The 26,595-nt window shown below is 40.0% G+C and overlaps 1 long non-coding RNA gene across 15 annotated transcripts in view; it reads left to right on the forward strand.

The window, feature by feature from the left end:
- LOC127685340 (uncharacterized) overlaps nt 1-26,595 on the forward strand; it is a 54,618-nt gene that overhangs the window by 1,868 nt on the left and 26,155 nt on the right. For 13 of the 15 annotated variants that reach the window (XR_007977836.1, XR_007977828.1, XR_007977829.1 and 10 more), the window contains exon 2: nt 3,425-3,695. This is a non-coding gene — a long non-coding RNA (uncharacterized LOC127685340). The remainder of the gene's footprint in view (nt 1-3,424; nt 3,696-26,595) is intronic. The other 2 variants (XR_007977827.1, XR_007977832.1) reach the window with 2 other exon arrangements.

The raw sequence follows: 26,595 nt of genomic DNA on the forward strand, positions 1-26,595 counted from the left end.
TATGCTGTGTTTGGCCATACCTTTCTCTTGCAGCTGGGAGATTTCCGAAAATAAAAATTTGAAAGTTTTTATAGTTTAAAATTTTTTTTTCTATACGTGGATGCAGACGGAAATCCTGCAAACGTCGCCCCTTGCTTCTTATCACTTGCTTTTAAATTTCTCATTCTTTACTTCTCCTATTTCCTTTCATTTTTAAAGTATATTAAACAGTTTAATCAAATGAGTATTAATAATGCTAGTGAAGTCTTTTTAAGTTATTCTCTGCAGCAGTTCTTTCTTAAGGACCAGTAAGAAGCGGTCAACATAATTCAACGCAACTCGGAAAGAAGCCTCAGGGAGTGGGCAGACGAGTGGGCAGTTTCAGTGGGGCCGGCTGGGGCTAAGACTGGGGTGCCGGCTGGGGCTAAGACTGGGGTGCCGGCTGGGGCTAAGACTGGGGTGCCGGCTGGGGCTAAGACTGGGGTGCCGGCTGGGGCTAAGACTGGGGTGCCGGCTGGGGCTAAGACTGGGGTGCCGGCTGGGGCTAAGACTGGGGTGCCGGCTGGGGCTAAGACTGGGGTGCCGGCTGGGGCTAAGACTGGGGTGCCGGCTGGGGCTAAGACTGGGGTGCCCTGCTCGTACGTGACAGCTTTCAGTGCTTTGTATTATTTGAGTGTTGTTGGCTGCTTCCTTCTTTTTTTCTTTCTAATGTATATCCTTCCCCTGAGAACTTCAGATGGAATATATGAGGGAGGAGTGTTTTCAGAGAGTCTGGTGGTAGCGTTGGAAACGAGTCTAAGGTCATAACACGGCCTTGAGTCTTCTAACTGGAGGAAGCAGGTACGAGGTGGTGGCAGAAAGGAAAAGATACCGAGGTGTTTGTGACAGGAGCACAGGGATATGTGGGAACTTTACAGCGTCACCGAAGTTCTCCTCCAGAATGCCATGGCCCTGTGTAATTTGAGGCTTTATATAGCCCCTAGAAAAGAGCGATTTCTGTGATTTTTTTTTTTTTTATGAACTTGCACTTTGGAAAGGTTGACAGACTAGTAGACAAGACATAAATGAACACAGAATATACAAAGCCCCAACTGTGGCTTTGATTTAGCTAGATGGGACACCACAGTTACCAATACATGGGTGTGATTTGTTTAAAAACAATGCCAAAACATTTGCACAGATAACCAAGTACTGCATGTTGAAATAGGAAGCAAACTTTTTCCCTTATGGTTTAAGAACAGATAATTGTGTTACAAACCCAAATCCAAAATCAAATCACCCCCAAAACTAAATTTTGACTTGAAGCTGAAATGACTTCATGTTATATAGCCTAACTTATTAGAGACAGACACACCTTCAGTCTCAAAACTCCATATTGTTAAATGTCACTCTTAGCAACCCCCTCCTCAGCCTTATCCAAAATTTATTGTTAATATTATTTTATGGAATCCGAGGAACTAGTTTCTCCCTTCTCCTTTCTCCCAGTAGTTGAAGTTGAAGTGTGTGTTTGTGTGTGTGTGTGTGTGTGTGTGTGTGTGTGCATCCGGGAAGTTACTAGTTGTAACCGTGAAATGATTTGTGAAATTATAGTCAGAATTGTGTGCACTCATTAAATATTCAGGAAATGATACTTGACAGAAAAAGAGAACACAGATATTTGTTCCTACATAAATTATTTTTTATTAATATAAGTCATGTTAGAACTTGATTGTAAAATAGTGATGAAATTGTGAGTATGGTTAATTAGGAAAGATGAAATTTTACGTTACTTCTGTAGGTAGTTGCTATTGAGGATAGGTTTTGTTGGCTGCTGAACGAAGATGGCTTAAGTAATGCTGTAACGTGAGAGGCACACAGGACATCGTATCCAAAGAGGGCATAGTTTCAGCAACACTTGGAAAGGACAAATGGTCCCATATAGGCAGAGCCCACATTAGCAATATATTATTGTTCTGACACCGAGCAATGGTGTGTGCTTTACTTTGTAGAGTTTGACTAAGGAACTCTTCCCCTCTTCATCATGCACTAAGATCTCATTCTGTGAGCATTTTATAATTCGTAATTGTTCTCTTAGCTCAAGAGTCCTTAACTCCCCTAAGATCATGCTGAAGAGGAGAAAACTGTGGTCTTACACAGATCCTATCATTAACACGGCAACCTGAGTCTTGGAGAGACAGTGGAAGGCTCCATCACGGGCAGTAGGTGTCTGATTACTTCAAAATGTCATTCATTCACGGGCCATTTTAGTTTTCTCATTATTTTTAAAGTCAAGTCTTCCATTTTGAAAACAAAGACTGCACTCTGAAGTTGGAAGGGGTGGTCAGTAAGCTGTTAATATTGTGAAGTCTGGGCACCTTCTTGCTTACATATATACCCAGCCTTGCTTCTGTGTCTACCTGACTTCTTAAATATGTCATGAACAGAAGAAGATATTGCAAAGCATGAGGTAAGAGCCAAAGCTGGCGTTGGTAAGCAACTTGACGGGAAGAAAAGTCGACAGGAAGTTGGGCTAAGATAAAGAAAATGGATTCTGCATCAGTAAGAATTAGCTCAACACTTCAACTGGAAATTTCCAGGTTTCCTTGTCTTTGACTCATAGGAATAGAGAAGAGGGTAAGAAAGAAACTCAGAGAGGGGTGGGGGGGAGGTCAGAGAGTAAACTGAAGATTTCCATGGAAATAAGCTGTTTCTCTGACGACTTTTAAAAAGCCACTTTTAAGCTATTGCTTTCGGTTTACTTCAATGCAGTCACTGAAGTGGCTTAGAAAGAAATCTTTGATATGCCAGATCAACCAAAAGTTTTAAAATATCCTTTTGTGTCTCCATTTATAATGCAAATAGTAAGTTGGCATTTTGGGTTCGTTTCACCCCAGTCTCTGAAGTGGGATAACATATACAGGATGAGGAGGTGACGGCAGTCCCGAGGAGAGTACATCTTTGATAGTTCAATAATAACAAAAAAAATGTATTTAGGTCTTTTCTAAATAATTTCCACCTCCAAAGGGGAAAAAGAAAATGGAGAGGAGGATGTCTAAGAAGAATAAATTGTGTTTGCCCTCCGTGTTCACTGAGAGGCGGAAGATATTGTTCTATGAATTACCCACTACTTAACTATTCCTTAAGTCTAGCCTTTATGAGCTCATAAAAAAAAAAGACTCTGCTTATGTGTCTAGGAAAGCCCATATCTTTATATGCTGTCAGAATTGAATTCAACATACTGTTTCAATATACAGTTAAAAACCAACAGATATTTTGTTATAGAAAGCAAGCTGGGCAATCGCCTTAAACCCACGTTTACATTTCACTTTTATCAGACATAAACATGCGCTAGTTGAAGTAGTTTTAGAAAGTGGGTAACTTACACTTCTTGAGAGGGACCGGGAAGGGACTGAAACTCTACTTAAAATAGTATTGCCACTGTAAAGTTTTACATGACAATCTCCAGTCTTTTTTTCAGATATACTAAAAAAGCCAAAATCAATTAGTGTCAGAAACACGAACAAAGGCTGCCAATGAGCACAGGATCGTGGTGGGACGAGGGAGGCCGAGCCGTGGGCCCAGACTTGACATCCCCATCAGAGCTCTCCTAACGAAACTTCACACGTGTTTTGAAGCTTCAGAGTTTCTACGAGGCCAAGCAAGTGAAAATACACTTCTGACGAAGAAGACCACCTCAGTCTTCCCTTCCAGGAAGCTAACAGCCACAGGGCAAAAAGGTAGATATTTTACCATCTTCTGTTTCATGATGGAACTTTTCAAATGTAAATAATTTATAAGGGCAAGAGCGGGGGCGGGGGGGGGGCAGTCAGATCTGAGGTACAGAGAAGCTGGATGGGAAAATGGTGAGGCTCTGTCAGCGGACAGAGTTCGAGGACCCCGCCTGGCATAAACTGTTTACACGTATTCCTGTCTTCATTGTTCCTCTCAGGCGATGAGTATCTCTTCCTTCCTTCCTCCCGTGCTCTTGGCCATGATTTAGCTTCTTTGGCCTTTGCTTCTCTCAAGAATCTTCCCATTTCCCTGAGCTCCTCCCTGGCACGCCCCTCTGTCTTCTCAGGGGCTTTTTGAGGAACCATGGTTTCTGGGTGGCTTCTATGTCTCAGCCTTGCTCAGGGACCGACTTCATACATTTATTAATGATCGTATTTAGGAGCGACTCCTCCACTGTTCCCGTTCTTTTTGATCTGATTTAAATTCAGTTTCAAAACCCTGAGTGGAGACAGTTTACTTTTTCCACACAGCCGCTCTTTCTGCTGTCTCATTTAACACAGCTGGTGTATAAACCACCGAGTACTAAGAACTTAGCATATCAAGATCCATTTGCAAAAATAATTATACCAAAGAGAGGGAACGGGAAAAAATACGGCACAAAATACACACCCTTTAGTAGGTGTTGCCTAAGCCCCTTAGGGACTGGTATTTAGATTTAAGTCCAGTGGCTGCTTTGGGCTTGGTAGGACACATTTAGAAGTCAGCCAGTGCTTGACAGGGAAATGGGTAGGCAGCAGCGTACAGAAGTCCAGTGATTTTGCCTGAAGTACATTTAATATGGGGTATGATCTTGTGGTCTAGGGCTTACCGGCGGACTCTAGCTTGCTCTTGGTCAGTTTTCTCCCCTCCCTGCTTCCTTCTTCTTTTGAGAAGAGTCTTTTAATAGATCATCTCAACAAGAATTCTTATCTCTGGGTCTATTTCTGGGAAGCTCGCCAAGGTATACCTTTAAAATAATGAATGAGATAATCTTAGAATTATTTGACCACATCTTCAATATACACTAAATGGTCAATTTTGAGGTGGGCATCAACAGAAGAATGCATTAGAGTTAGGGGAAAAAACATTAAAAAATTACAGTGGCAAAAATTAAGTTGTGTGTATGTGTGTGTGTGTGTGTGTGTGTGTGTGTGAGAGATGTCTTATAAAAAGAGGAAGTAGGTTTTAAGGAGTTGCAAATATATAAAATGCTACTGGCCTGGAGAAATTCCAGTAAGTGAGATCTGCTTGTCCGTAGTACTTATCTTGGGAATTTCTTACATTGTCCAAAGTAGTTTCTGTCACACGTTCAAAGCTAATCTCAGGACAGTTCAGACAAACAAGAATAATTATAAGCTCCATTTTCTACATATAAAGACTGTTATTTTCTACCAAAAGACTGTTTTAGATGCATTAAACAACTTGCTCTCTGGGAGCAGAGACCTGGCCTAAAAGCGTCTTTCAAACCCAGGTCTCTATGAAAAATACAAGGTGAGCAAAATACAAGGTAACTAATTTCAGATACATCTATACTTTTTCCATAGGTCGGTCTTCAGATTCAATCCTGTTTAGCATTACCTTGGAAATTAATTGGAGTTAATCTCAGTCCAAGTTGTTTTTATATTACATGTACATATTCATCATGCCCTATTGTGTAAGGAAATTATTCTGGAATCTAGCAGTTGGAACTGACAAACCTTTATTGTCCCAGAGTTTGTGCGGCTAAAGACTGAATGGTGACGGAGGTGCTTCTGTTTCAGGGACTTGCAAAGTTGGAGTAGAAGTGTTATGCACAGCTGCAGTGTCCTTTGCAAGCTCAGCAGAGCGAGGGCTTGCTTCTACCTCCGCCAAGGTAGCTCAGGGCTTGGCTTCTTGGGTGTTCTTGCATGGCCGTCTGGCAGGCTCCATTTCCTCACTGGCTGTTGGCCAGTGACATCCCTCAGTTCCTTGTCATGTCGCACTCTTCTTGGGGGTAGCTCACAAGATGGCAGCTGGCATTCCTTAGAGTGAGCAAGTGACAGAAAGCAAGAGAGGAAGAGGCACAGAGAAGGCAGAGCGTTTCTATAACCAAACCTTGCGAATGACACGCCATCAAATCTTTTTTTTTTCTTTTTTGCAGTATTTTCTCAGTTAGAAATGAGTCACTAGGCCTGGCCCGTGCCCACATTCAACGGGAGTGGATTATACACGGACAGTATGGCAGGAGCCTTTTTAGAAGCTGCCTACCACAATGTGTCACTTGGCTTCCTCATCTACGAGGACCAGCGACTTGATCCAACCACTGTTTTCTCTTTAAGGAAGCGCTGGATATTTTCAATATGTTAATTTCATGGGTTTAGGCATATGCGCTGTCCTTTAGTGCTCCTCTTTCTCGCTTGCTCTCCCTGCCACCCACTCTCCAATTTCTCTTCTCCTTTTGCCTGTCCTTGCTTGCCTCCCTGCCCTCCTCTCTCAGGGGCTTCTCTCTTCTCTTTCAGCCTCCCTGGTTTGCCCCCTCCTCCTCTCTTATGCTCACTTGGTCACGGTCTTTAAAGAATCTGTATATCTGTATATCTGTTCCTACTACCAGGGCCCGTGCTGTTCCCCCATCTGCTCCTGGGGACCACGACCAACCAGTAATTTTAGATTCCTGCCTTTTAAGTTTCTAAAGAAAGTGATCCTATCCAATTATTTGGCTTGGTGTATAATTTATCAAGTTCCTTTGGGAAGATGACACCATAATGATGTGAGAGGGGGACAATTTAATAGAATATCGAGGAATCCCAATTTGGAGGGTTGGTGGAAGGTGGAGGATTTGACCCCGGCTACTTTTCCAAGCATAATCCCAGATAGGAGTTTTAACTACTATCTTTTCTTGTGAGTTCCATTAATCAATAAAAACGATATAGTACAAAGACATATCCCAGGGTGGTGAGGATAATACTATAGCCGATAGTTGATGGTGACATTGGTGTGTCCTGTGATGGTGGTTACAATGATTGTGTTGATGTTGTGGGTGAAGGTACACTGCTCCTCATTTGCTTGACACTGCTCAGTCCTTGACACAACCTTGACCTGTCTCTGGTGTGAGCATCACTGGAATGGATGTGTGCAGGCTAACGTAGATGTAAGCAGATTGGATTGGTTGGCTAGTTCAGCCACTGAAGATGTGGAGAAATACCATTTCTTTCTTAAAGCTGACATGACATTTGGAAAAACTAGTTAGTAGTAGTATTATTTCTATTTTTCAGCCATAGAAGAAATGTTCAAAGAAGGCATACTAATTTTAACTAGTAGGAAAAAAATGAGCTTATTTTAAATGTAGGGTTGATAAGTAGGAGTTATTTGCAGTCAATAGTGATTCCATAGCCTGAATTTGTCTGTCTATCTGTCTGACTCTTTGTCTGTCTATCTAGGTTTGCATCTTTTGGGGCAAATATATGATTAGAATGTTCAACTTGCCATGCCTACAAAACCAGTTGGCACCTACCTACTGATTTTTTTTTTGCAGGACTTACAGTCTGCAGACATCAAACAAGTAGCATTCGGATCCCTTGAAGAATAGTTGTTTAGTGAGTTTCCATGAATGAAGTCTTTAATGAGTACTGGCATCAAATTCTGGCCTCATTTGTTCCTTGCCATGCCCTGTTCTGCATCTGGGATGCCCCAGGCACTCTTTTTGAGGATACTTGACCTACCAGTCATATTTCAGAAACTACAGATTTGGTCTTTGCTGATTGAGTTTAGACTCTGAGGAGTTCGCATTCCTGGATTACATATAGGCTAATGACCCATCCAATGCTAAAGGCAAAAGCTTAAAGTGCACTAGTAAATTAAGCCATGGCATTTTCAGGAAGGAAAAATTTATTATGTCGTTGAACTTGATTCAATAAGCTTTACTTCTTTAGATATACTGCACTACGGGAAAAGTAAGAAATGAATTTTTAACAAGTGTTACCATTTTTCTTCCACCCTCTCAGGTAAAGGATACTCACAGAAAAAATTAAGAGACAGACATTTCATTGGGATTAAAAGGAATCCATTAAAATGAAAAATAGTGAAAACTGGCTCTGACTACCCAGCCAGGCATTCACTTTGAAGTTCTGAGAGTGTGTGGTGCAGATAGTAAACACGGGACAACTAGGCTTGCTCAATTCCATGGGACCCTTTCAGACGCTCATTACCACAAAGAAGTCAGCAGCAAGTGTTGTCGATACTTAGGGTTTAACATGAAACTTAGGGTGTGAAGAGAACAGAAATCGCAATGGAAGTTTTCTGCACCACCCAGGAATTACTGTGACATGAAGGCTACTCTCTTAACTTAAGAGATAACTGCAAAACAGGAAAGAATTGATATCTGAGATACGCATAGCTCATGGTTACTTTAGAGAACAGATCAAATGTTTATAAATCGGCCAGACATACATAGTTTAATATACATCTGTAATCAAAGCGCTCCAAAGACAGAAGCGGCAGGATAGAGTATGGGAGGTCAGTCTCAAAGGAAGAAAAACAGCAAACAAATGTTTTTGAGCATTATTTTATATAGAACTTAAGAAATGATTGAGCATTTGTCATTTTATTGAAGTCATTTAACAATCATCTCAGGTATCCTAAAATGCACTGTAGAAGCAAATTTTTTTTTAAAAGCTTTTAGTCAGAACTACAAGTATCAATTCTTATAATGGAAAACTTTTAGTATTTATATTCTAAGTAATAAGGTATAATTTTCTATTAGTAATTATTATTAGTAGTATTTAATAAAGTGTTCAAATCCTCAAAGAATAGATTCTGTTAATTGTTTTAAATGACTTATATGACTGAGTCAAATAAGAGACACTTTGGGACAGGCCTATGTTCAAGGGATTTAACTTTCTAATCTAGTTAGAATTCTTTCCCATCACAGGGGATACAACACACCTTGCTCAAAATGAACACAGACACAATACACATAAGCAGCTCATTTCATTGATTCCTGAAAGGGGATAGCTTATTAAAATTTCAGAAGTCAGTTTTTAAAACAGATATGATTTGAAATATGGTCTCTTTCCCCCTCCTTCGATCCAAAGTTCATTTTTATTTTATTGTGAGATTATTAAATCTTGGACCATTACCAAGAATAACAAAGAAAAATACTCCTGTCTGTTTTTTTATGACATGTCTAATAAAGCAAAGAAAATATACAAATTAGCTTTTCTTTGTAATCTGAGCAAATTTGAGGTAAGACAACATGGTGAGGACAGAGAAGATAAAGTGGGAAACTTGTCTGGGTTCTGTAGAGTGCTAAATTTCACAAAAGAACTCTTCCCACTCATTCCAGAAGGAACATCTTGCCTGATTTTTCCTTCAGTTGCTTCTTTATCAAAAAATAGGTTATAAATAGAGCATGTCATAGGCCAAGGTCATCACGGCTTCTGAAGAACCATGACAAGTCTACTGGGGAGTGTCGGGAAGGCTAGCTACTTCTAGTCACAAAAGTCATTCTAAGCATCCCGATGTATTAGACAGTGTAGGTTTGTTGTTACACATACCCCTGTGAACTTACTGTGTGGCAACTTTTGAGAAACCATCTAGCCTCCTAAAAACATTGCAGGAAGTATAGAACTTCTTCTCTTTCTCCTCCCCTCCTCCCTTCTTTCCTTTCTTGTCATTTTCTTAAATTTTCAAAACTTCAGTGACCATAAGAGTCACCTGGACATCTTGTTAAAATGTAGATATCAAGAGGCCCTGGGCCTTCTTGCTAATTCAAAGATATGAGTATCAAGGATCTAGATAGTGACTTACTTGATCCTTTTTTAAAAAACAGGTTCTCAATGTTATAATCGTGACTGGGCGCTCACTTTTGGAGTTCAACTTTGTGAGAACACTTGCATGATATTACTTAATATATTTCTTATCCACAAACTCCTTTGCATTCTGAAGGCTCTATGGTGTGCCATAGTAATGACTGTGAAAGGTAACGGAGAATCTAAAGTCTAAGCCAGTCACCTCCCAGTGACTTCTTTCCATTGGAAGCTGTTATGGCCAGTGTTTTCATAGTATCATTTGGGGGCGGGGCAAGCCTCCTGGCACAGCTGTGAAGGATTTTCTAGGTTAGGTTAGCCTGTGGGGTGTGCCTGTTGAAAATTACCTTGATTAGACTAATTGAGATAGGAAAAACTCATTGCGAATGGTACCATTCCCTGGGCTAAGGTCCTAGACTGTATACAAAGGACTTCTCCTCTGTATATAAAGGAGCTGAGCACAAGCCTTTGTCACTTTCTGACCCTTGACTATGAAAGCAGTTGTGATGTCTCAAGAAAGTGTGTAATTCTGGTGAGCCAGAATAAAGCCCTTCTTCCTTACATTGCTTTCATCAGGACATTTTTATCTCAGCATCAACAAAAGTAAGGCAGGGATTGTGAGAGTTACATTTTCTAGAGCAGTTACGCTTACTTTGCAAAGTAAAAATCATGTCTGTTTGTAGTAAAAATTTTTTTTATAATAAAACTCCCGCAGGGTACATCCCTGTGCTAGCTACTAAGGAGTTCACTCAGGCCCTGTAATGGTGAAGTCCCCATGAAGTAATCACTGAACAACACCTCTAGCCTGAGTGTGATTTTAAATGTGTATAATAAATTCCTGTACATTATCCACTGGCAAAAGCTATAGATGTTAGGTATTTATGATATAGTCCTATAAACACTGACTCAGAAGGCTCTGGCAAAAAGGTAGATTTGAGTCTGAGTCCAGCCTGTGGTACATTATAGTTATAGCACAGTCTGGGCTATGTTGTGAAATTCTGTCTCAAACTATACCACACCACAAAACAAAGCAAAACCAACACCCACAGACTCCCCCCATTCATTCAAAGTTTAGCCTTTTAGTTCTAGAATCTGGATTTCCTTGACTAACACTGTATAAGATACAGCAAACTAGAAGAAAACATAAGCTGCTTAGATAAATGGGGCAGTTTATAGGAAAGGAGAAGACTTAAAATTGAAGAGTCTATAATATCAGACACAATATCAGAGAAGAAATTGTAATCTTAAACCCACGGTAGTGACACATCCCTGGAGCTCTCGCATTCAGAGTCGAGGGGGTCACACATGCCAGGCCATTCTGGACTAAAGAGTGACCCTGTCTCAACCCAAATCCAAAATGCAGCAAAAATAAATAAATAAAAACTTAAAAAGCAGTATTGTAATCTGTGTTCTCTGGAGGTGCTAAATAGTTTCAAGATATCAGGGCTATATATATTTAGCACACTTCCGTGGAAAATGGCCAGCTAGCTCACCTTTAAAAGATAAGATATTTGCAACACAGTTTTAAAATATTTCCATGGACATTATGATGAAGATCTGTTGCGACTTGATTTGAAGTATACCCTTTCTTTGATTTTGCTGAACGAATTGAATATGAATACAATTTTGAGCGTTTTCAATCTAGAACAAGGATTGGACAGCCTAGTTTACATAGTGAATCCATGTTATATATAAAACATGTCATGAAAAAGAAAGACAGACAGACAGAAAGAAAGCAGCAAAGCGAACAACCATAACCCCCCCCCAAAGAATTGATTATGATTAGAAGAGAGATTTTGAAATTTTAATTCCATGGTTATCTTAGTTTTTTTTTATTTTTTTAAAATTTAAGTTAAGTCTCGTTGAAATACAAATCTTATTTCTCTCTCTGGAAACAGAGAAAAATGGAGTTAGTAAGGAATTCTAACTCCAAACCGTAGTTTCCCATCTTCATAGGTCTGTGAAGCTGACAGGATCTGGGAGTTAATATTTATTCTGCCCCCTGATACCCACAGGTAGAAAGTACCACACAGAAAGCAAGCACTGGAAACTGGGCGGAATTTCTAATCTTCACAGTTTGTTGACAGGGGCTGGCCTGGAGCTTGCTGGGAAGGTGGCTCCTTGCCAGGGACTACAGAGCACTACTTTATACCGTGACAAGTCATCCCTGACATCAGCTCTTACCTGTGGCCTCTGGGACCCAGGTTTTAATATTTTAGCAGCCAAGTTGAAAGCATATTAGCTGTGTATTGGTTGAATTCCTCTGTTTGAGCATGCACCAACTGCTGTTAGTTTCCTAAAAGTTTACACTGGTGCCTGGTGCTACTGGGCACCTGTCGGGGAGCTGGGTTTCATGCATCATGCCTTAACTGTTCATCACAACCAAAGACAGACAGCTCAGAGGAACCTCACCAGCCACAACCCACGATGTATAATGCTGTTCAGGAGGCAAAATTGTAGAAGAACTCCTGCTTCTACAAGAATTGTATTACGTATATTAGCATGGATTTATATTGATTTTTAGAAAGCTAGCATTTTTAATGTCCACAGATTATAAGAAACATCCCATCAAACATGAAGCCAGTGCATTTTACAGGTCTCTTAGAAAAGTAAGATGAATTTACTGGTGATTTCAGTAAAAAAAAATAACATTTTCTGTCTCTGTCTTTGCTTCACCTATATATACCTTTACACATTCAAGAACACACAGGTTCTCGCCTCAGACTTAGAAATCAGTTTAAAGTTTCCATGAGAGAGGCGTAATTCTGGAGGAGACAGATTAGGAAAATGAGAGGCTGATAAATAAAGAAACTCAGTAGTGTACTGATAGAGAGCCTTAAAGAGCCTAGTTCCAAATCTATCTTTGCTCACGCATAACCTCAACATTCAAGTACTGTTTTCTTGAGTTTTTATTTTTACATACACACACGGGCAAAGCATTAAAAAGCAGTTGTTAGCAGAAGCCTTCTAGAAATCAGTAGAAAAGACTGCTATGGCTTTGCAGTGGATTTAATAAATGTTGCAACCTCTCCCCGCCCCCCTTCTCTCCATCCCACCTCTGATTAGCCCCTGCCCTGCTAATGCTACTTGCATAAATGCTCTATTTTAAAGTTGCTGCTGCTTTTAATTTAGCCACAATTTCATGCCATGACTCAAACTTCTGAAGTTTTTAGTGTTTTCTTTCTTCCTGAAGAGCTTTTCCTTACCTGCCTCTCCTGCTTCTCTCCCTCCCTCCCTCTCTCTCCTTTCTTCCCCAACTTTCCTCTTTTCTCCATCTTCCTTCTTTTCTCCTTTCTCTGATGATATATGACTGTGAAGCTGTTAGTCTTTCAGGCTCATTATTTTGGTCTCCGAACGTTTCTAAAATTGTGGTGCTTGCTGTTGAAGAAGACGGGAGTGGTGCAGGTGGCTGCTATTAACTGACGTGTCATGGTTCACGGTGAACAAGCAAGGTCAACAAACTTGTTTTTCATCCTGACTGGTTTTAATTTGAAAGGGAACTTGTTACCTATTTGATAATGCTTCACTGAAGTTCACCTATTTCAGGTAGATTAATAGCTTGTTCAAAGATGAGGAACCCGGAGGCCCTGAATGTGCTCTGAGTTCAAGGTTCAAACTTCAGACAGTAAAAAGCTCCTGTTTTTCTTGTACCTATTTGCCTGGGCACGCCAGAGTGAACTTTGGATCTGGAAACACTTGAGCAATCACAGGTTTGGGACTTATAGCCATTTAAGGAGCTGTGTTATGTAACTTAAGAAAGAAAAGTGCTGTCTTGGAAATTTAAAGATTGAAAGGCCTTTTAGTTTTGGTGACCATAAGGTCTTTTGGAATATAAAAAGAAAAAAAAAAAACCAAAACAACCCAAAACATATATAAGTATGTATGTATTTCTGATTGCTCACTATAAAGAATGCAAATCTTTTAAAAAACATAATTTCAAACAAATCCAAACACTAAATGTTAGTGTGGATGGAATTGAGGAAGAGGTATGAACTGGGCTGGAGAGATGGCTCAGTGGTTAGGAGTACTGACTGCTCTTCCAGAGGTCCTGAGTTCAAATCCCAGCAACCACATGGCAGCTCACAACTGTCTGTAACTCCAAGATCTGACAACCTCACACAGACATACTTGCAGTGAAAAAACAAACAAACAAAACAAAAAACATAGCAATGCACATGAAATAAAAAAACATATAGTATATATAAAAGATCAGTAACACCTTGAATGAGTGCAAATACATTTATAATGAAGCCTGTAAGATATGGAACCAGTGGCTGTGAGTCCATTTTCCTCCTAAGAAAGTGGACTTTACTATCTTTGTTTCCTTTAAGTCCTTAATGCTAATGATAAAGATCAATGGCACCAGTGGGTTTTGTGGTAGCTAGCTCCTCTCCACATGGAGAAGGAAAAACAGCTCCCTCTCAGCACACTCCTCAGGAATCTCAATGTTGTTACTGTTTCTCCTCGGAGTTTTTATCTGAGACATTTAAAATTCAACTATTTGAAGATTAAGCCATAGTGGAAATATTAACGACAGCTTCGTACTGAAAGGAACCTGACAATCTCTTAAATTGATAGTCTTCTAGAAAGACTCTACATTTCGAGTAAGAATCTGATCCTTGGATTCCCTACCTGGTCTGAGACATAGTTTACCTGCCTAGATTGGCTATCTAGGAGCTTGTAAACAAATTCGTGAATTTGTCATGCTGATTATAGTGTTGGCAAACACAATGGCTGATCATATTATAAATGTTTATCAACACCCGCACTCACCCACCTGCTAAGAGGTGGATGCTTTAATGAAATTGTTTGAATATCAAGGCTGGTTGCTAAGATACAACGTTCTTGTTACTAGGGATGTGATGCTGGCAGATTTCTGTTATCAAGTAATGATTAGGGATGTGCTAACCTCAAGGTGCTCAGTGCAGTGGAAGGTTTGCTGAGCTACAAATTAGTAAACTGCCTGAGCAGGCGCAGGCAGAGGAAGAGTGTACCTCGTCCATACATTCCTGGCATTTGAAAAGAAGACAAGAGGCACAGATGGTGGCCATAAATGACGAGGCCTTGAAGTCTGCCATGGAAGGGTTTTCCTTCTCTCCCTGCATTTAGCCAGCTCAGGAGTTAGTTGTCATTCGTTGTAAATAATTCCTTCCTTTCTTACAAAAATTCTTTCCTTACATTTCCCATCGATGGCATGAGCTGGTATGAGTCTATTAGCATCATGCATCCCACAATTCTATGTATGAAATAAAAATAAATTGCAATACTACACAATGGAAATCTCATCTGGTAGAAGCACACTTTTTTTTTTTTTTTTTATTTGATATAATTTATTTACATTTCAAATGATTTCCCCTTTTCTAGCCCCCCCCCCCCACTCCCCGAAAGTCCCGTAAGCCCCCTTCTCTTCCCCTGTCCTCCCTCCCACCCCTTCCCAGTTCCCCGTTCTGGTTTTGCCAAATACTGTTTCACTGAGTCTTTCCAGAACCAGGGACCACTCCTGCTTTCTTCTTGTATCTCATTTGATGTGTGGATTATGTTTTGGGTATTCCAGTTTTCTAGGTTAATAACCACTTATTAGTGAGTGCATACCATGATTCACCTTTTGAGTCTGGGTTACCTCACTTAGTATGATGTTCTCTAGCTCCATCCATTTGCCTAAGAATTTCATGAATTCATTGTTTCTAATGGCTGAATAGTACTCCATTGTGTAGATATACCACATTTTTTGTATCCACTCTTCTGTTGAGGGATACCTGGGTTCTTTCCAGCATCTGGCAATTATAAATAGGGCTGCTATGAACATAGTAGAGCATGTATCCTTATTACATGGTGGGGAATCCTCTGGGTATATGCCCAGGAGTGGTATAGCAGGATCTTCTGGAAGTGAGGTGCCCAGTTTTCGGAGGAACCGCCAGACTGCTTTCCAGAGTGGTTGTACCAATTTGCAACCCCACCAGCAGTGGAGGAGTGTTCCTCTTTCTCCGCACCCTCTCCAACACCTGCTGTCTCCTGAATTTTTAATCTTAGCCATTCTGACTGGTGTAAGATGAAATCTTAGGGTTGTTTTGATTTGCATTTCCCTAATGACTAATGAAGTGGAGCATTTTTTAAGATGCTTCTCCGCCATCCGAAGTTCTTCAGGTGAGAATTCTTTGTTTAACTCTGTACCCCATTTTTTAATAGGGTTGTTCGGTTTTCTGGAGTCTAACTTCTTGAGTTCTTTATATATATTGGATATTAGCCCTCTATCTGATGTAGGATTGGTGAAGATCTTTTCCCAATTTGTTGGTTGCCGATCTGTCCTCTTGATGGTGTCCTTTGCCTTACAGAAACTCTGTAACCTTATGAGGTCCCATTTGTCAATTCTTGCTCTTAGAGCATACGCTATTGGTGTTCTGTTCAGAAACTTTCTCCCTGTACCGATGTCCTCAAGGGTCTTCCCCAGTTTCTTTTCTATTAGCTTCAGAGTGTCTGGCTTTATGTGGAGGTCCTTGATCCATTTGGATTTGAGCTTAGTACAAGGAGACAAGGATGGATCAATTCGCATTCTTCTGCATGCTGACCTCCAGTTGAACCAGCACCATTTGTTGAAAAGGCTATCTTTTTTCCATTGGATGTTTTCAGCCTCTTTGTCGAGGATCAAGTGGCCATAGGTGTGTGGGTTCATTTCTGGATCTTCAATCCTGTTCCATTGATCCTCCTGCCTGTCACTGTACCAATACCATGCAGTTTTTAACACTATTGCTCTGTAGTATTGCTTGAGGTCAGGGATACTGATTCCCCCAGATTTTCTTTTGTTGCTGAGAATAGTTTTAGCTATCCTGGGTTTTTTGTTGTTCCAGATGAATTTGATAATTGCTCTTTCTAACTCTGTGAAGAATTGAGTTGGGATTTTGATGGGTATTGCATTGAATCTGTATAGTGCTTTAGGCAAAATGGCCATTTTAACTATATTGATTCTACCGATCCATGAGCATGGGAGGTTTTCCCATTTTTTGAGGTCTTCTTCCATTTCCTTCTTCAGAGTCTTGAAGTTCTTGCCATACAGATCTTTCGCATGTTTGGTAAGAGTCACCCCAAGATACTTTATACTGTTTGTGGCTATTGTGAAGGGGGTCATTTCCCTAATTTCTTTCTCAGCCTGCTTATCCTTTGAGTATAGGAAGGCCACTGATTTGCTTGAGTTGATTTTGTAACCTGCCACTTTGCTGAAGTTGTTTATCAGCTGTAGGAGCTCTCTAGTGGAGTTCTTTGGGTCACTTAGGTAGACGATCATGTCGTCTGCAAATAATGATAGTTTGACTTCCTCCTTTCCAATTTGTATCCCTTTGACCTCCTTATGTTGTCGAATTGCCCGAGCTAGTACCTCAAGTACAATATTGAAAAGATAAGGAGAAAGGGGGCAGCCTTGTCTGGTCCCTGATTTCAGTGGGATTGCTTCAAGTTTCTCTCCGTTTAGTTTGATGCTGGCTACCGGTTTGCTGTATATTGCTTTTACTATGTTTAGGTATGGGCCTTGAATTCCTGTTCTCTCCAAGACTTTAAGCATGAAAGGATGCTGAATTTTGTCAAATGCTTTTTCAGCATCCAATGAAATGACCATGTGGTTTTGTTCTTTGAGTTTGTTTATGTAGTGGATTGTATTGATGGATTTCCGTATATTGAACCAACCCTGCATTCCCGGGATAAAGCCTACTTGATCATGGTGGATGATCGTTTTGATGTGTTCTTGGATTCGGTTGGCAAGAATTTTGTTGAGTATTTTTGCATCGATGTTCATAAGGGAAATTGGTCTGAAGTTCTCTTTCTTTGTTGGATCTTTGTGTGGCTTTGGTATCAGCGTAATTGTGGTTTCGTAGAAGGAATTGGGTAGTGTTCCTTCTGTTTCTATTTTGTGGAATAGTTTGAAGAGTATTGGTGTTAACTCTTCTTTGAAGGTCTGGTAGAATTCTGCACTGAAACCATCTGGTCCTGTGAGAAGCACACTTTTAAGGTGATGCCAGGTATAAGAAGAGGTCAACTTACCAACGTAATGTTATTTGTCAATTATAAATGTGAATTTATCATTGTGAGCATGATGAATCCCATGAATAATGATAGTTTTTATTTCGATATTGAGGCTCAATTTGCCACATTTAATGTTACATCAACTATCAGTACGTGTCAAAATGATTCTCTTTGCTTTCGCCTGACCAAAGGGGCAGTTCAAAGCCAGGTTGTGTACATTGGTCATATTGTTTATCTTAGAAGCAGTGTCAGAATAAAGAGCGTCATCTTTCCTGCAGCCTTTGAATAGAACACGGACTGAGTTTGCGCGCCTTTAGAACAGTTCCTGCCATTTTCCAGCACTCTCTCACTGCGAGAAATTTCTCAAGCCTGGGAAACTGCACTTCCGGTGTCACAAACAATCTTTGCTGATTATTTTTTAAGACCTTTCCATTACTAACCTTAAAGATCTGATGGATACCACATTGGTTCCTGAAAGTTCCTTGAATAAAAAAAAAAATAAAATTGTGGATATATTTCAGTAAAGGAAGTATTGAAATAGGTTTTCTGAGACCTTCCCTTCGATCTGAGATCATGAGAGAAGAATCTGATTACACCCCTCACAACTGCATGCCCATCCTCTGGCGTATCCAACACAAAGGCACACTCTGTGTGAATGAGTGACGACATCATGCCATCATCGGGGGAATTAGCAGATCCTCGGCGTGGGGGGGGGGGTGCCAGTACAGCTTCTTTCTTTCTAAAGAGAGTAATAGAAAATGTAACTTTAATGTTTCACGTAACAGATTTTAAAATATAGATTTGGATTTATGGACTAGGGATCCAAAAACTAAAAAGATTAAGTGATAAAAGATTAAGTGTTATAAAAGTAGGAGACATGCACCTCGAACCCAAGTCTTTTGTAAACACGGTATGTTTTCCAGGCGCCTCCGGGCAGGAGGAAGACAGGCTAACTGATGGGAAAGTGCATGGGACAAACATGTGCCTACTTTGTGAGTTGTACAAGTAGGTGTGGGATTATGACGTCATGTTCTAAGGAGCAAATGTAAGTTCCAGGGGACAGAGTTAGCCTGAACACAGTCAGAAGACACTAAGCCCTTTGAAAGGATAAGTATTTGTCTGGAAGACATGGCTCTTTCCAGAAAGATCCAGGTTCAGGATCTTAAGCACGTGCTGGCTACCCAAGTTTGGCTAAATGCTTTAACTTGTACAAGCCTCTCTTATTTTTGTATTTTCTTATGGATTACATTAGGCCAGGCAACCAATGTACCTAGCACACACAAACTCTTCTAGAAATTTCTGAGATGCACTCATGGGCTCTTCTTCCCTGAGGAACTGAGTTGTATTTCATTCTTTCACTCTGAGAAGTTTTTGAAGCTAACATTTTGCATCTTTAATAATATACTTGCTTTTTGTGTGTGTGTCCGAAATTGCATTAAAGAAAATGGATGTCTGTTTCTCGATGAACTAAATGGAGACATTGCTAAGCCTCCCATCGCTCTCATGAACAGACATTTGTGTTTTAGACAGACTTAAAGCCAGCACCTGAGTGACTTTTCTGTGCTCCAGCTGGTTGTGTTACTGTGGGAGTGGTCAGAGCGGGGGACAAACTGTAGGAAGAACTTTCTCTTCTGCTGTCTCCCAGGTTCTTATGAGGCTGTCAAAAGTGGTATTGAAATCGAGGTAGTTGAAGTTAAGGTATTAACTAGCATCCTATTCTGAAGAGAAAGGGGTAAATAGGCACCTGAAAGGCCAGAAAAGCCCATGCTGTTGTTGGGCTTGCAAGGCTGTGTGCACATTTTTTAGGAACTGTTGTTAGTTTTAGCAGTAGATCTCTCTCCTCTCTCCCTTTTCTTGCTGTTTCTTCCTGGGCACTAGGGCTCCTTGGGGGGGGGGCAGTATTTATATTTAAATTAAAATACCAAATATTTGCCTACTGGCTTGGAAGCCAAGTTATCTAAGCCAAAAATGGTCAGTGTTGTCTAAGTTTTAAGGATATATTTTAAGATGCTTTTTATTTACTAGGAAGAAATGACAAGACTGACATAGAAAACATCACAAGATCCGTGCCACTTAGAGAATGTGTTCTATGTACTATTGTTCATATTTAGAGATGGTCCTAAATATAGATGTACCCCTCTACCTACATATAATTCAGATCATGTCAAACACAAACCCCTCTCAGTGTGGGGTAGTGTGGGCATTTGTTATCTACAGCAGCTGTTGCCTTTTTGAGGGGAAAAAATCCCACTCCTGTTTAAATTTATGTTGCATTGAGCAAGTTGTGTTGCTGATGATTAAATGTAGCTCAGCTGCGTCACGTGGCATGTCCTGCAATAACCTGACTTAATGCAGTCCACATGTTGTCCGAATGACACACATGAGAACATTCCACTTCTCCACGGAACTCTGTGAGCAGGTGATTTCTCGAAATGGCAGGCTCTCACATACTTATATTTTAAACCTCTACTTGCTTAGCTAAAAATATCTTCAAAAGCTCACCAAAAACACTTCCTTTGGTTATTTTTTGCAAATTGTTGGGTGACTGACAAAGAGCAGGCAGGGATGCCCACAAGAACCTTTTGAGTTATTTACATAATTTGATATGATTCTGCTTCCTTTGGAAAAAAATCTCCATGGTGGGAAGTCACAAGAATAAATTTACTTAATATAAGCAGAGTTCCAGGGAGATGGCCCAACCACATGCTTATCAGTACTTTCAACTTGAAAAAATATTAAAGAGTCACTATGTCCAGAAAACAACTCTCATTGGAATGCACGTTGCTTTCTGCCAATATCCTTATCCCTCTCCTGTCACCAGTGGTCTTGAGGTCATCTTGAAGTGTTTAGCTTTCTGGGATCAAATTCTATTAGGGCATTTTTTCCTTGAGTGACTAAAGGAACACATTACCAACCCATTTTGAGGTCACTTTCTCCTTTTCTGATAAGTGAACTGGCCTAGTGGGAATTGAACACATAATCCCAGCTTCTTACACATCTTCTTCACATTAAGTGAGGTGGTGAGCCAGGTGGATGGCTGGGGAAAGAGATCCTTGGAACCCTGGTAGCCAACTGAGGAGTGGAAGTTGGACACACTCAGGATATATCTGGTGTCTCACATGCTAGCTCAGTGACTCACTGTCTTCTTATTAAACCTTTTTGGCTCCTGCCCTTCTCTACAAAATGACAGAATACTGTCCACAAGAAAACTGGCTGTATTTTGTGAAGCAGCCTGTATGTAATATGCTTGATGTCACTCACACAGGTCAGTTGCCACTAACTTTGTGAAAAAAAAAAAAGTCAAATTAACAGTTCCTCCTTGCTCAAACAGAAAAAAAAGTCAATACAATACCCTCAATTCTCTTTTGCTTCTTTACTCCTGTGAATGTTTGAGGCCCTTGTATACCATTATCAACTCTATGGCCTAATGGAGTAGAACTGGTGAATTATACTCATGGAGAATGCTTATAGGAGAAGACCATTTGCCACAGTCAGGGCAAGAAATGCGAACAAAATGCATTTACCCAACACATGAGCTTTCATTGTATAACGGCAATACCTAAGACCCCCGGCATTCAATGTTGATTCCAACACTAAATGCAGAATGCCAGGCAAAAAGAGCCTTCCAAAGAAGGTAATGATGGTTCAGCAGAACATTAATTTAGAAACTGAATGGTTTGTGGGAAAGAGCCTTTGCAATAGAATGTGTGGCTATGTATGTATTAGATGGAGCAAGGGAGATAGCACAGGAAAACCTTAAACCCTGCTGCTCTGTTTGATCTAAAGTAAACCATGTCTGAGAAAACAGTTCCATTAGAATTTTCACTCTGTACTTTTTTTTTCTAAATTCTTTGTTTACATTCCAAACGCTTTCCCCTTTCCCAGTTCCCCCCACCCCATATGTCCCATAAGCCTTCTCTACACCCATTCTCCAATCACCTCCCTCCATTTTCTCTGTCCTGGTACTCCCCTACAATGCTGGATCGGGCCTTTCCAGGATCAGGGCCCTCTCCTTACTTCTTCATGGGAGTCATTTGATATGCTACTTGTGCCTTGGGTATTCATAGCTTCTGGGCTAGTTAATATCCACTTCTCAGTGGTTGCATTCCATGTGTATTCTTTTGTGATTGGGTTACCTCACTTAGGATGATATTTTCCAGTTCCAATCATTTGCCTACAAGTTTCATGAATTCATCACTCTGTACTCTTAAAGATATATCCAACTTTACAATTATAGCTTCGTATTTCAAACAGTATTTCAACGAGTAGCAATGAGATGGAGCATTTCCCAGCCTTCCCTGGAACAATGTGCTTAATGATTTTCTCAACCATTATTTTCTCTCACATATATCATACATTTTATTCACTTTCCATAGTTTTTCATCTTTTGCTTCTGACTTTTACAGATTTACAAGGAGATACATATAAGAGGTTCCTGCTTTTCCCCATCTTTAAATTTTCTTTAAGAATTTTACTTTTAAATCTTTAGTATGGTCTAGGAAAAAAATAATGCACTTTCATCACACATGACAAAATGGAAACCAAGTAGCTAGTTTGGTTGTTGATTCAAAGTAGATTCTATAACTTCATATTCATATGAGTGCATGGGTAAATAAAACCTTGACTTAAAGGAAAGAAGTGTGTAAGATAAGAAGAGAAAAACTAAAGAGTGCTTTATCTCATGGATATTGTTATAATCCTCACAGTATTTGTGTGTGTGCTATGTTTTATTTTGAGGATTTCTTGAAGTGTGCAGCCTTACATTAATATATATATATCTATTTCTTAGATTAATAACTAACTTTAAAAAGCCCAGATTTGTAACTACCTCCCATTTGTATCAGAGTTGAATCTATATCCCATCTCTGATTTATGTCACCAACTTAATAAAAGCTAAGTGGGTTTGTGATAGAAGGAAAGAAGAGCAGTTGGAGAGATGGATGGACATTCTCCCAAGCTTTGCATGTGGACAACTGGACAACTTTCTTTACTCCCAGAACGTCACACACAGTGAGCCATCTACTCTGAGTGTCAGAGTGGGGCACAGTGTGGTTCTTAACACATCACATTTACAGAAACACCTATGTTAAATATATCTGCAGTGGATGCAGATTTTGCTTCAGAAAATGAGCTTCATATAAAAAGGGTTTTCTATTAGTGTCTATAGTTTTCATACTGTGTCCTCTGGACTTTATCAATGAAGAGGAAGTCAGAGAGGGAGAAAACTATGACTAGCTAGCTGCAAAGGATATATTTTTTTCAGAACCACAGCTTAAAGCAAATAAAGACAAGCATTCTGTTTACATGACATCGAGTTGGGACCTGCTCCCTCATAGCTGCAGAAGGTGGGGTGCACTTTAGTTATAGTCCTTGGCATAGAATATCAACCAAGCCTCTTGATTTCCAGTTGGACACCATTTTCAGCACGTGAGATGACCTCCTAATTTATTAAACCTGGTCAAATAGTTACATTTGGAGCAACAGTGAACTTAAGGCTGTGACCACCGAAGGGGAGGACTGAAGACTTCAAGGAGAGCTACAACACAGGAATTTCTAATGCCATCAGATTTGAAACCTAATTATACAACACACAAGGAAGATCACCGCCCCCTCTTAGCATGCTCACAGAAACCAAATTGAGCAATGCTCCCTGAGAGAAGGAAGTGAGACTTCGTGGAGAAAATGACCCTTGGAGGGTGAATAATGTTTGCATAGTTAGAGAGGAAGAAGTACATCCAATTAAGGGGGAAAAAACCTGATGTGAAAGTGTGTATCCTGTACATCGGGACTGTTGCAATGAGACTCACTGCAGGCCGGACACTAACCAGGGGCTTTTGGGAAGGAAAATAAGTGTTGGGAGGTAGAAATAAGTACGATTCAGCTGTGTGGTATATTGGGGGGCGGGGGGGGGGAAAGCATAGGTTTTTGGGCTAGATCCACCTGGGTTCAGCTGTCACCTATTATGTAAAACTGGCAACTCTGCATAGGCTACTAGAGTGTTACAGTTTTTATTTATATAAGAGAGACGATACTCACAGTGCTGATTCCAGAGAGATAAGATGTTTAAAGAGCTCCCCACATAGCAGGTATACAGTAAGCTAACTTTGATAGTTTCTTCTCCTATTTCTTTCTCTGTGGCATAACCCATTAGTTTAAGAAATATATGCAAAAATACCCATATAGAGTATATATCAAGGAATACATGTGAAATAGTCTAAAAATTCTATATCGTGTGTGTACCAAGATGATTATGATGTCTGCTGGGACGATGTTGGAAACAGGGCAGAGCTGTCCAACAATTGGGGTGTGTTTTGTAGCAGCTCAAATGAGTGTAAATACTGGGACTCCATAGCTAGAGAAGAGACCTCTGATAAGCCAATATGCTGTGCAAAGAGTTAGACTAAATGACGATACTGGTAGTGGAAACAGTATTGTATTGAACTTTGCTTTAGCCTAGAATCTTGTGTATGATACAAGGGTTTAGCCAAGATCTGTCTGCAGAACATGGCAGAAGTTGCTGTATAAAGTATCCAGAAGGTGAAACTTTACAATTCCAAGTATGTTATGGATTGTTTTCTGTTCTTTCTTTCTTTCTTTCTTTCTTTCTTTCTTTCTTTCTTTCTTTCTTTCTTTCTTTCTTTCTTTCTTTCCTTCCTTCCTTCCTCCCTTCCTTCCTTCCTTCCTTCCTTCTCTTCCTTTCCTTCTCCTCCTCTTCCTCCTCCTCCTCCTCCTTCTTCTTCTTCCTCCTCCTTCTTCTTCTTCTTCTTCTTCTTCTTCTTCTTCTTCTTCTTCTTCTTCTTCTTCTTCTTCTTCTTCTTCTTCTTCTTCTTCTTCTTTTCTTCTTCTTTCTTCCTTCTCCTTCTCTTCCTTCTTCCTCCCTCCCTCCTTCCTTCCCACCCTGCCCCATCTCTCTGTTGGTTTTTTGAGACAAGGTTTCTCTGTGACCTGGCTGTCCTGGAACTCTTTCTGTAGACCAGTCTGGCCTCAAAATCATAGCGATCTACCTGCTTCTGCCTCCTGAGTACTAGTATTATTGTTTTAAATTGGGTTTTGAGAGCACTTAGACGCCTTCTTTGGTTGATGTATAATTTTTGTTTTTGGCTAGTTGTAAAAGCAATATGCATTGTAAAATAATATATATTTTTTTTTTTTTAGAAATGGTCTTACTCTATATCCCTGGCTAACCTTGAACTTGCCATTATAGACCAGATTGTCCTTGTACTCACAGAATACCATTGCTTCTGCCTATGAATTAAAGGCATGGGCCACTGTGAAGGCTTCTGAATTTCATCTGAGAAATTTAGATTGAAAACTTAAACTCCATTGAAATATTCAGAGAAAGTTAGAACAATTCTATAATTCTTTTATTACTAAAGTGTACTTGACTGTCTACAATTACTGCATTTTTTAGCAAATATCATATTTCATATTCTTCATTTATGTAATGGAATTGATGGTTCTTTCCCAGTACTATTTTTTATTGGTTATTTCACTTATTTACGTTTTAAATCATGTTCTCCTTCCCAGTTTTCCCTCTGCAGATCCCTCATCCCATACTCCCTCCCCCTGCATCTATGAGGGTGCTTCTCCACCCAGCTAATCCTACCTCACAGCATCCTCCTACACTGGGGCATTGAACCCCAGGGACCAAAGGCCTCCTCTCCCATTGATGTCCAACAAAGCCATCCTCTACTACATATGCAGCTGGAGCCCTGGGTCCCTCCATGTGTACTCTTTGGTTGGTGGTTTAGTCCCTGGGAGCTCTGGAGGGGTTGGTTGGTTGATGTTGTTGTTCTTTGTGTGGGGTTACAGTCCCCAATTCTATAACTCTACAAACTAATGTTGACTCTTTCTCTCATCAAATTACAATCACTCTGTATTTCCTTGATGATGCTAACTCTTTGGGGATAGTAATTATAAGCATATATTGTTCACATACTAAGTGGGAACTAGCTTAATGATTTTGGATGATATCTATAGCTTGTAGATATGTAGGTTCCTAACAGGTCTTGACAACCCAAGAGGTCCTAAGTAATTCTCGTCATTCTCATTTTATGGGTATGATTCTGAGTTTTTATAAAACAGAGACTATTATGTAATCCTTTTACCTTCTATGTAGAATACAGGAAATCATGGAAATTAGGATCATGAAATAAGTTATTAATGTAATGCTGCCAGAGTGACTTTGTATATCAAGAGCTAACATTTAGCAGAGGTGCCAATATCACCTTTAAAATGAGAATTGGGAATTGTAAGACAAGAAAACAGAAACTAGCAATGACAATTGCAGTTCAGGATGCCAAGGCACCAAAATCTCTTTGTTCCTTTAGTTGGAGTTCTTCGTCTCTTTATAATCTATATGGAAAGTGAGACATAACCATGGGGTGGACTTTTTGGCTCTCTTCTGTATGTATACATTCAGTCATTTCCAAAAAGTCTAAAGAGATGTTGCGTTTGGTAACCTGTGTTACCAAACGCAACAGTTTGGCACTGCTTAGTAACCTTTGTGATGGAGGTTGCTGCTTTGTAACCGGCATGACTGGTGTTGCTGGTCGGTAACCTGTGTGACAGGCATTGCTGGTTGGTAGCCTATGTGATGGGCATTGCTGCTTTCTAACCTGTGTTACGGGCGTTGCTGTGGTAGGAGTTTCCCCTGATGGAAAGCAATGAGACCACATTTGTTCCTTTTTCACTTTCCATTTGGAAGTTACAGATGCAGGTGGCATCTCGCGCTCCTGACGCCTTGCTTTTTTATTTTTATTTTTTTCTGGTTCTATATAGTGAACACGAGCTCTCAAATCGGAATGTCAACTTCTTAAGGAGTTTTCAATTGATTTAGGAATTAGGGAATACGGCAAATAAATGATTTGTCTCCCCAGAGCCTATCTTCTGTTGATGAAGGAGCTCGACTGATAAGAAAACTATGAAGAAACATAAACATTAACAGAATTAATATTAAAATATTATTATTTATTTTGAGATGGGGTCTCAGGGTTTGATCTAACTCCTGGGTGTAAAATGATCCTCTTAACTCTAGTTGCTGCCTAGTTAGGATTCTCTAAGTACATACTACTTTAACCAGATATTATTTTAA

Source organism: Apodemus sylvaticus, chromosome 5 (genome assembly GCF_947179515.1).
Source record: "Apodemus sylvaticus chromosome 5, mApoSyl1.1, whole genome shotgun sequence".
NCBI classification, from domain to species: Eukaryota; Metazoa; Chordata; class Mammalia; order Rodentia; family Muridae; genus Apodemus; species Apodemus sylvaticus.